Genomic DNA, 12,274 nt, shown 5'->3' with positions numbered 1-12,274 from the left:
GTTTGGAGCATGATCCTCAAATGTGGATCATGATCCTCCCGACTGCGTGAATACACCAATATACCATTAATGAAGACAATGACAAAGGAATCCAGATAAGATTGAAATACATTATTCATCAAGTGCATTAAAGCTACTGGGGCAATGGTCAGCCCAAAAGGCATCACCAAGAACTCATAATGGCCATAACAGGGTGAAAGCTATCTTAGGAATTTCTTAAGCCCTAATCTTCAACTAATGGTACCCGGATCTCAAGTCAATCATCAACTTGGGCGGAATACAAGTTTAAATACGGGACTTAGGCTCATTTCAACCATTTTTCTCGTGGCTTGGGTGATTAGGGAGCTTTTTGAAGGAGGATTTTCATCAAGTATCATAAGGTAAGTAATTTTTAACTATTATGAGTAAAATACATGGATTAGGTATAGATTTTAACATAGAAATATGTAGAATTTTGGGGCTTTGTTGAAAAACCTAAAATTAAAAATAAGATTTAACCACGAAATTGATTATGGAATTGGATATAAATCATATATTTTAGTTCGTAATGATATGGGTAACATTTATCTTCGAACATTTTCAGAATCCGGGCACATGGACCCGAGGTTGGCTGTTGTTGACTTTCTGAGTGGGATGGGAATTGACTCTAATAGTTAAATTATGAGTTTTTTAGCATATATTGATTGGTTTGTATGTCTTTTGACTAGTTTCGGGTTGATCGACATCGATTTGAGGTGACTAGAAAGGTGTGGGAACCGAGTGGTTGGCTTGGAAGTGAGGTAAGTATCTTGCTTAATCTTGTAAGAGGGAACTATCCCCATATGTATTTTATTTGCCATGTGTTACGTGTTATGGGTGCTACGTACGTATGAGGTGACGCGCATTCGTGCATAAGCTAGATTTATGTTTATGTCTGGGTAGACTTAGACCTACATCAAGCCTTAACTATGCTACTTGAATTAAACTTGTTTATTATTTATTTGAAATTAAACTGAGTTTTAGACTAGAATTTATGTTCTGACTCCATATGAGGTGTTTTGACTTGTGTGAATCGTCGGTTTTTGTTTTCAGGTTATTGGGCACTAATTTGGAAGAGTGATTCTCAACTAGGGAGCTTTAAATTCGAAAGAGTTGATCAAGTTTGACTTTTTAGTATTTGATCTCGGATTGGAATTTTGATGGTTCCGTTAGCTCCGTTGGATTATTTTGGACTTAGGAGCGCGTTCGGATTGTTATTTGGAGGTTCATGGTTGAATTTGTCTCGAAATGGTAAAAGTTAAAATTTTAGAAAGTTTGACTAGGAGTGAACTTTTTGATATCGGGGTCGGATTCTAAATTCGGAAGTTGGAGCAGGTTCGTAATGTCGAATGTGACTTGTGTGCAAAATTTGAAGTCATTCATGATTGATTTGCTATGTTTCGGCATGAGTTATTGAATTTGAAAGTTCGAAGTTCGTAGGTTTCGATTTGAGGTGTGATTCATCATTTTTATGTTGTTATGTGTGTTTTGAGGCCTCGAGTAGGTCCGTATTGCGTTATGGAACTTGTTGGTATATTCGGACGGGGTTCCGAGTGGCTCGAATGAGTTTTGGACGAGGTTCGGATCATTTCACTTCATGTTGCATTGCTGAAAGCCGCAGAAGTGACAAAGGCGTCGCAGATGCGAGATGAGAGCTGGGTGAAGAGGCCCACAGAAGCGGAGAAAAGGGAATAGGTGCGGATGCGCAGGTGCGTCGAGTGGAACCTTGTGAGCATAATAACCCATGTTAATAAATCAATCAGATATATCAAGTAGTTAATTCAACTGAAAACTCAACGGGATAGACATTAATCCCATAAGCTACCAAAATCCTTCTTCACGAATGCAATCTCGAGCTCGCGAATGTGACCCTCAGCTCAAGTGGCCTACCCGTAAACTATCGAGTGAAGTGCAAATGCTTAAAATGACCGATCGGGTCGTTACACTTACCCATAATATAAGGCTAAGCAGACCATAAAACAGAGTTAACTTTAGGCATTATTTAGCTAAAATTGGTGTCCTAATTCACCTATAGAAATAATTAGGTGGCGACTCTTTTTTCATTAATTATCTCAATCTTTCCAATATGTTATACTCCAATATGACCCGTGTTAAAATGGGGTATAACATAACAAATAACAACTTATTTTAGAAAGGTAGCTAAATTCTAAGTCCCCGACAACGACACCAAATATTTATTAGAGCCAAATGCACATACAAGTATACGCGGTCGACAAGTAATAAAGTAATAAGAAAGTATTATTCTCATGAGGACTTGTGATTAACTATCGACTAAATTAAGCTAGCTACGAATTATTTGTTCAATTGATTTTTCGAGAGATGGTTGTGATTTTACTTAACTAAAACTATTGCAAAGTTTAACAAGCAAGCAAGGAGATAAGAAAGCCAATAGAGCGCATGAATTAATTAGGAGCAAAGTCAATGAGATAGGGATATCACTACATGACCCAAGAATGCTACTGAGTCTAACCAGAACTCACACTTGGAGAATTTAGCATATAACTTCTTCTCCCTCAAAGTTTGGAGCATGATCCTCAAATGTGGATCATGATCCTCCCAACTGCGTGAATACACCAATATACCATTAATGAAGACAATGACAAAGGAATCCAGATAAGATTGAAATACATTATTCATCAAGGTCAGCCCAAAAGGCATCACCAAGAACTCATAATGGCCATAATAGGGTGAAAGCTATCTTAGGAATTTCTTAAGCCCTAATCTTCAACTAATGGTACCCGGATCTCAAGTCAATCATCAACTTGGGCGGAATACAAGTTTAAATACGGGACTTAGGCTCATTTCAACCATTTTTCTCGTGGCTTGGGTGATTCGGGAGCTTTTTGAAGGAGGATTTTCATCAAGTATCATAAGGTAAGTAATTTTTAACTATTATGAGTAAAATACATGGATTAGGTATAGATTTTAACATAGAAATATGTAGAATTTTGGGGCTTTGTTGAAAAACCTAAAATTAAAACTAAGATTTAACCACGAAATTGATTATGGAATTGGATATAAATCATATATTTTAGTTCGTAATGATATGGGTAACATTTATCTTCGAACATTTTCAGAATCCGGGCACATGGACCCGAGGTTGGCTGTTGTTGACTTTCTGAGTGGGATGGGAATTGACTCTAATAGTTAAATTATGAGTTTTTTAGCATATATTGATTGGTTTGTATGTCTTTTTACTAGTTTCGGGTTGATCGACATCGATTTGAGGTGATTAGTGAGGTGTGGGAACCGAGTGGTTGGCTTGATAGTGAGGTAAGTATCTTGCCTAATCTTGTAAGAGGGAACTATCCCCATATGTATTTTATTTTCCATGTGTTACGTCTTATGGGTGCTACGTACGTATGAGGTGACGCGCATTCGTGCATAAGCTCGATTTATGTTTATGTCCGGGTAGACTTAGACCTACATCAAGTCTTAACTATGCTACTTGAATTAAACTTGTTTATTATTTATTGGAAATTAATCTGAGATTTAGACTAGAATTTATGTTCTGACTCCGTATGAGGTATTTTGACTTGTGTGAATCGTCGGTTTTGGTTTTCAGGTTATTCGGGACTAATTTGGAAGAGTGATTCTCAACTAGGGAGCTTTAAATTTGAAAGAGTTGATCAAGTTTGACTTTTTAGTATTTGATCTCGGATTGGAATTTTTATGGTTCCGTTAGCTCCGTTGGGTATTTTGGACCTAGGAGCACGTGCGGATTGTGATTTGGAGGTTCGTGGTTGAATTTGTCTCGAAATAGTGAAAGTTAAAATTTTGGAAAGTTTGACCGGGAGTAGACTTTTTGATATCGGGGTCGGATTCTGATTCCGGAAGTTGGAGCAGGTCCGTAATGTCGAATGTGACTTGTGTGGAAATTTTGAAGTCATTCATGATTGATTTGCTATGTTTCGGCATGAGTTATTGAATTTGAAAGTTCGAAGTTCGTAGGTTTCGATTTGAGGTGTGATTCATCATTTTTATGTTGTTATGTGTGTTTTGAGGCCTCGAGTAGGTCCGTATTGCGTTATGAAACTTGTTGGTATATTCGGACGGGGTTCCGAGTGGCTCGAATGTGTTTTGGACGAGGTTCGGATCATTTTTACTTCATGTTGCATTGCTGAAAGCCGCAGAAGTGACAAAGGCGTCGCAGATGCGAGATGAGAACTGGATGAGGAGGCCCGCAGAAGCGGAGAAAACGGCGCAGGTGTGGATGCGCAGGTGCATCGAGTGGAAGCGCAGGTGCGAGTGTCTTCGCAGATGTAGAGTTTGATACCGCAGGTGCGGGGGTTGCTGGGCAAGGCCATTTTTCTCAGATGCGATGTTTTTCCGCAAAAGCAGTGGTCGCAACTGCGACGAATTGTCCGCAAATGCGAAATCGCTAGGCAGAACCTATAATTCGAGGTCTTTTGTTTCTATCTTCATTTTCGGATTTTGGAGCTCAGATTGGGCGACTTTGGAAACGAGATTATTCACACAACTTGGGGTAAGTGTTCTCTACTTATTTTTTATCTTATATCACGAATCTACCTTCATATTTGGTAATTGGATTGTGAATTTTAAAGAGGAAATTGTGGGTTTTGGCCTAAAGTTTTATAATATGAATTTTTGAGTTTTGAACATCGAATGGAGTCGCATTTGAGTGAAACTAGTATGGTTGGACTCATAATTGAATGGGTTGTTGAATTTTGTAAATTTTGTCGGGTTTTCGAGATGCAGGCCCGGGTTGGGCTTTTGGCCGGTTTTGGAATTTTGATTCAAGATTTGATCTTTTTCAATCGAGATTGGTTCCTTTAGCATTATTTGATGTACTTGAGTTATTTTTGGTTAGTTTCGAGCCGTTCGGAGGTCGGAACGCACGAGATGGCATTTTGGAGCATCGCTTGGCTTGCTCGGTGTTGGAATTGGCTTGTTCGAGGTATGTAACTCTTCTAAACTTAGTATTGAGGGTATGAAACCCTGTAATACATGTTATGTGATTGGTATTGAGGTGACGCACATGGCTAGGTGACGGGCGTGTGGGCGTGCACCATATGAATTGGGACTCCTTTGTTTCCATGGCACTGAATAATGGCCCTATTTTTGTTGATATCCGTATTTTCACCATGTGATAAAGTAATTGAGCTGTCAGTCATGCTAGATATCATGTTTAGGCTTTATGTTGATACTGTTGGGACCCATAGTGGTCGTTTCTTGATGTCATCTCACTGATTTCATTGATATTTCATACTCGGTCATATTCATGCATTCATATCATATCTTAGTCTCAGTTGTTATTTATTGATGCATCATATCATTGTTATCGGGCTAGTTTCATGACATTGTGAGCTCGTGAATGAGACTGAAGAGATTGATGACTGAGTGAGGCCGAGAGCCTGATGATTATGAGTGACAGTATGGGATCGGGCTGCATGCTGCAGCATGCTATATTGATTTATGCCTGCATCTGGCTTATGATAGCGCTTGGGCTGTAGGAGCCCCTCCGAAGTCTGTACACACCCCCAGTGAGCGCGGTTGATCGTATTGAGGAATGGATCTTCCCTGGACATGGATCTTGTCCGAAGCATTTATATACCTAAAGATGGATCTTCTCCATGGGGCCGGATTGGCCTTCCTCGGTACTGAGTGGCTGATGGTCAGTGATGTATATATTACGGGATGGATCTTCCCTGGGCCGTATGGGCCATATACAGTACTGAGTGGTTGAGCATGACGAGTGGAAAGTGTGAGGCAGTGAGATTGAGTACTCTGAGAGTGTGAGTACATGATTCATCTATGAGTTACATGGCAGTGGACATGCACATGACATACAAGCATAGAGATGCATTTTCCTCATGCTGTACGGTATCACGTCATTCATGACTTTTTACACACATTGATATGTGGGCATAGAGAGGTATTTCACACTTGCTATCGGGAAAGAAAATGAAACATCTTATTTATTGTGGAAATGATATTTGGAAAAATTACAGTTTTCAAACTTACTCGTATTTTTGGCATTTTCGGTAAAAGATTTGGGTTTTCACTAAGATACTTCAAAAGCATGACTATTTTTTGGAACTGTGAACGAGCTGAGCATTTTACTTCTGAGATACATCTTTTATTACTTGTATTATGCTGTTATGAACTGTTGTGGGATATTGGTATTGGATCCAACCTTGTATTAGCTCGTCACTACTTTCAACCTAAGGTTAGGTTTGTTACTTACTGAGTACATAGGGTCGGTTGTACTCATACTACATTGTTACACCTTGCATGCAGATGTTAGTTGTTGATGTTGCTGTGTTCGATGGGAGCTGGATTGAAGATGTACTTGCGTCCTGGTTGTAGCTACCCCTTGTTCGTGGTAACTTTAGATCTATAAAACTTTGTTTATGTATTTTTCAAACAGACGATGTATTTATTTTATTTCAGCTTTGTAAATTCTATTCTTAAAAGCTCATGATTTGTACTACCAGTTCTTGGGAAAATGTATTAGTTTCATATATCTTCTTTTAATTAATTGCCTTGTTAAATTTCATTGGAATTGGATAGTTGTTAATTGGCTTACCTAGCCGGTTGGGTTAGGTGCCATCACGACTAGTTGGATTTTGGGTCGTGACAAGGTGGTATCAGAGCTCTAGGTTCATAGGTTCTACAAGTCATGAGCAAGTGTCTTGTAGAGTCTTGCGGATCGGTATGATGACATCCATACCTATGTTCGAGAGGCTACAGGACATTTAGGATATACTTCCCATCTTTCTTTCCTTATCGTGTGGCATTGATTCATCTTGAAGTGTAACTCTTTGAATTCCTTCCACGCATTCGTATGCGCACATGAGCACTCGATATCAGCTGTGCATCGACGGCTTGTGATTCCATGGTTGAGGTGCGAGATGTGATTTTGGCGTGCTGATGATTGGCCAATCTGGAAGACTTGAGGCCAAGTTTTGACTGTAGCTTGAGCATAAATATTTTGATTATGTGAGCACGTGCTTGTGGGACTTATATGTCCGGTGGTGTCCCTATTAGTGGAAATTTGATTGGATGACTATGTGGTGAGTATGATGTGACTACGGGATGTGTTCAGATTGTTCGAATGTGACAAGAAGAGTTTACTTAAGATGTAGAATGGACTATAGAGTGTCTGATTTCTATCTTAATTTGGCGTATGGTCTCGAGTTATAGGTGTATTGAGGGATCTCTCATGTTGTTTATTGTGGAGTGAAGTAGATTCTCATGTCTTGTTGATGAGTTCAGAATCGAGAAGATTAAGTCAAATGCGTAGTAGTCATGACTGTGGAAGGGTGTAGAGAGATGTCCGTTTGAGGCAAAGCAGGTGGGTTATCCCCTGCGAGGTGTCCTGAGGTTGTGTGATCCCTAAGATGTTTTGTAGAGAGTTCTCTCTTACCAGTGAATGTTATATGTTGCAATTTGAGTTTGGATCGCCTGTGGAAGTTGGCTTAACCATCACGAGGATGGACGCGAGATTTGTAGATGATTTGAGGTACTAGGTGGTTTGTGTTGCATGAGCGGATGAAGGATTTAATGGAATCTCACAGTGGTATTATGGTAGTAATGGGGTATGGTTATTGTAAGTAGTCAGATGTTTTATTCCATGGCTTTGAGCCAAGTGGGGGAGTCTTCTACCGACGAGTTGATTGCACGGTTATGTGTTATATTGGTTTTGGTTCGGGGTATACTGGTGAATCAGTTATGACTTGCAGAGGTCGAGATCGAGGATGACTCGGGTAAAGAAATTTTTGGATACAGGTTGTATTATACACTGTGGGTATATGAGAATCATAAAATAATTAAGTGGTTATTCGCGAAGGATGTAGTGTACATGGAGTAGGAATTTTCTCTGTTGCTTAGGAGTGTGGGTTACTCTTTACTCCCTTGGGTGTTGGTATGCTAATGGGGCATAGGTCATTCGGTCCATTTGGTCGGTTTAATTGAGATTTGAGTAGAGTGGATGACTCTCGAGAATGGTTCTAATGGATTCAAGATTTATATGTAGCGATTTGGAATTTTCATGATTTGTATATGGCTAGAAACTGGGAGTTGCGTTGGATGGTGTCGAGACTTATGGTATTTTTATGGAATGTGCATTTTCAGCATTTTTATGGATTGTGCATTGTGGATTGTGCATTTCAGTATCAATAAGGTGAAGGAAACAATTTTAGGTTCACATAAGGTCTCTTTAGAGTTGGTGTCTCGGTTGAGGTGCCTTGGGGTGCTTAAGAGGGAAGTTAGCGGCTTATAGGCCTTAGGGCATCGTGGTTTTATACTAGGGTCTCTTGTGTGGTGAATTTTGGTTTAGGATCGTGGTGTTCCAGCAAGGAGAAGTACAAATTTGAAGGCAATTTGGAAGGGACTTGGAGAAATAGGACAGCGTGGTAGTAGGTTGGATCGGCACAGTAATGGATATAATCAGTTCTTTGGGTACTTATGATGTGGCTAGTCTCCACATGTGTTTCGTGGCAATGCTCTTGGGTTTTGGTGACCTGCGTGGCTGGGTTGAATTATAAAGATTCGGTTCAGATAGCTTGGTTATGTGCAAATGGACTTCGAAGAGTTCTCAATGGTTTTTACCACTGTTCGAGGAGTATATTTCTTACCGGCATGAGGAATATGTTGCGTATTGGGGTTTTCAACGGGATGAGATCAAATATAAGGTTTCTGAATGATCGGGTATGTATTCTATTTGTGACTTAGAGTTGATTATGAGATTCTTGTACTCTTCATAGTATGGCATGGTAGATGCGGTGTGTTGTGTGGGATTAAGATTTGCATGTGCAAGGTCACAATGTAGGTTCGAAGGGAAGGACATAAATTCATAGGCAGCATGGACGGTTGCAGATGACTAAGTAAATTATATTACTAATCGGTATGGCCTGATGAGAGAATACATTTCAGAAAGGGTAATGTGTTTTGATGTATGGATACTTCACTAGTATTGTGGCACTCTCCTGGTTGATCGACTGCTCCTTTTCAAATTTTGCCATGTGGCACGGAAGAATTTTAGAAGTATTCCTTGTGGGATGACCGTGTATGAGAGATGTGTTAGACATTCTAGCGGTGGAGTTGGGATCAAATATGGTGATTCGTGTGTCCTATGGAGTTGGAGACTCGGAGTTCTTCGGAACAGATTGTTTCATGGTTGCGGACTGTGAAGTCGTGGCCAAAGCTAGCCAGATGATAGTATGTGTTATGATTCAGTCATTGTGGACCTTCAGAGGGTTATTTATCTATTGGTGGGTAACCACAGCCGATTTGGGGGCCCATTGGTAGGCCCAACTAGGATGGGTATTCTACATCGAGTAGGATTGGTTGGCTCTATATTGTTATTGTTGAGGGATGTGCCATTCGGTTGTTGTTGATCTTATTCGTGTTCTGAAATGATCAGTGAGTTACTCTTCTACGCTACGAGGAGTTGTGATTCATTGGTTGTATGCACACATGGTGCAGTTCTATTGGGGCCTTATAGGAAATTTGCGCAAGATGGGTATCAGAGGTGCGGCCCACTTGGTGTCGGATCAGCTCGACAGGTCACTCAATAGTCTTTCGCGGAGTATCCCCTGTTTTAGTGAACCCTGGGAGTTGTCGGCGGCTCGACGATCTTTATTCCAAAGGTTTACCGAGGTGAAGCTTTTGACAGGTATTCTTTTATTTATTTGTAGGTTTCTCTACTTCAGGCTCTTCCGAGGGCCTTTGTTTGAGGTGAGGTTCTATAGTTTGATGGTTACTTATGTTCTCCTCTACCCTTCCCCGGTAGCTAGGAAAGATTTCTAAATATATTTCCTTCCTTCCGTTCAGGGGCACTCTAAAGGCTTTGCAACCTTCAGAGCTGGTTGACAGCCGTCTAGTCAGTCCCTCTCGCTCTTTGATAGACATCTTTCGGTTCTCGGTTTCATCCGACGAACAACTTTAGGTCTTTATTCTGTGTCCTATCCTTCCTTGCGGATTCCCGGTTTCTGAAGGAGTAGCGGCCTGTGTCTCCGGCTCTGGGAGAACTTTACCTATAGCTAACCTAGAGAGCTTTACTTTAAGATAGCTCGGGCAGGCACTCTTCTTCGGAAAGAGGAGTTGCTTGCCTTACCACACCAACCACCTTAGCGCTGGAAGTTCTAGCAATGGGCAGCTAGGCAAAGGAATATTATATAGCAATTTCATATTCATTAGATAAGAGATTGTGGATCTCTTCTTAGTGAGGACAACCGGATTGGGACGATCAGGTCGGTTGAGGGCAGCAGCACACCAATAGGTGGATTGCCATTCTTGTACTGTTTGGGTAAAGGGCAGGAGCGCTCTTTCCCTCTCACCAGTACTTACTATAAGGGGTGGGGCAACCGGTTAAAACCAAATATCCAACAGCCGCTTTCCTTAATGGCTACCCGCTTTCGAGTGAACTGAACTCTTGGACTGGCTGAAAGGGAAAGGGGAAACTGTACAAGGTATTTTTCACTCGTTTACGGGACCAGTGTCAAAGGAAAGGATTGTTGCACTCTCTTGCTTGAATGAATCGACATTTGTGGATGCTTGTTCATTCGGGATTCTTCTATCTATATTTAGAACTACTGGATCAACTACTCCGGCTTTTAGCCTTTGGAACCTGTGGAACCCTAAAGTCACTCGCCCGTTCAAACTCTTCTGTCCATCCCATCTAAAACCCTTGAATCAGTGAATCCGGGGACAGAGACCTAGCCCCTGCTTTATTTAAACAGCTAAGATAAGGTCTAAGACCGTCTCTTCTTTTCCACATCCTCATTCCTCCTTCTTTCCGGATACTTAAGCTTCTAATGCTACGGAACCAGCTTTCCCAATCAATCAATTAAAATTAATGTGTAGGAACCTGCCCTCATCGAACTGAATGTCTACCCTTCCCGCATTTGAAGACAGACTAATGTTTAAGACCTCCTGCTTTCATGGAGATCCTTTCTTCTCTGACCGCCGGAGATTACCCATATATGGATGAATAACCGTGAAGTTCGACAATCTTTTGAGGGAGGGGAGTCGACTGACTGACAAGGAACTGACAGAAGGGGAAAAGAGGAGTGAAACCATTCGACGGAGTTGGAAAGGACTTCGCTAATCATAATAAGGTTGGTCTCACCTTCGTCCGGGGACTCGAACGAGGTATTTTGTGCTTGCCCTATTGAGAGTCTCTTCCATTCTCTCTTCACCAGACAGATAGACAAATAGGCAATCCGATAGATAGATTATGGCTTCCTCACTATCAGCAAGCTCCCACAGGCGATGAACTGCTTCCGACTTCTTCATTCGGTTTGTAGCCATACCGTATAGAGTGAAAAATTCCTTTTAATGGGAGTAGCTATATTCAAGCAAGCATTCCAGCGAAACGATCCTTTGACAATGGGCTCTGCCCAACACTGGGATTGACTTTATACAGAGAGAGGAAAATCAGCAAAAAAAGCTCTTTTTGAATCGGATATTGGATAGGCTAAGCTAGGTGTAGCCCGCTCTCTCTACGGTTTTGCTTGAACTTGTCAAGCCCGGGTGCCTATGCGATTATTAAGGCAGGGTGCTATTGTACCAGTGGTGGAGTGGCTTGAATCAAATCGTTTGTCTAGAGAGGGTGTAGCGATAACCAAAGTGGACTCTACTAGAAAGTAAAGATGCTGTATAGGCAACTGGCCTTAGAGTAGTGTATCGAACTAAAGGACAGGAGCGACCCATAATCATTGACGAAGAGGAAGGCTTGGAAAGGGATCAAACATATTGAGGAGGAGCTTTCACAAAGGCCAATAGCCGATAGCTGATGTCACTAGCCTTAACTTCTTTATCTACTTGAAAGCTGATGGGAGTACGGCTTTCTTCAAGGAAGTGTCCCATATGATATTATATTAGTAAAGAGCCCTTGATCCTAGATAAGTAAGCAGATATGCCTATGGCTGGAAAGATAGCGAGCGCTATTCTCAACTTAGTCTCTCAGAGGCCAGCTCGTTGTAACCCTAAAACACGGCGTTAGCGGGGTTGGGCTCCCCCTGCAGAAATACAACAAACATGGGACAGCCGGGAACGATGACCCTTCTCAAGCCTGAGGCCTAAGTTGGACTTTCTCTTTCTGCTACTTGCCACTCCGAAGTTTAGGATTTTGTTTCGAACCGATGGGATTTTTCGAATGGTAATGAAGCTTGCCATTCTCTTTATTTGGCCGAATCCGACTCTGGGCCTGCCCTTTTGCTAGCTTTTTCATTATGCTGGTTCAACTACTGCTTATGCTTGAAATATC

The sequence above is a fragment of the Nicotiana tabacum genome, chromosome 9 (genome assembly GCF_000715075.1).
Source record: "Nicotiana tabacum cultivar K326 chromosome 9, ASM71507v2, whole genome shotgun sequence".
Classification (NCBI taxonomy): Eukaryota; Viridiplantae; Streptophyta; class Magnoliopsida; order Solanales; family Solanaceae; genus Nicotiana; species Nicotiana tabacum.
The sequence above is the reverse complement of the archived record's forward strand: the minus strand, read 5'-3'. Positions refer to the sequence as shown.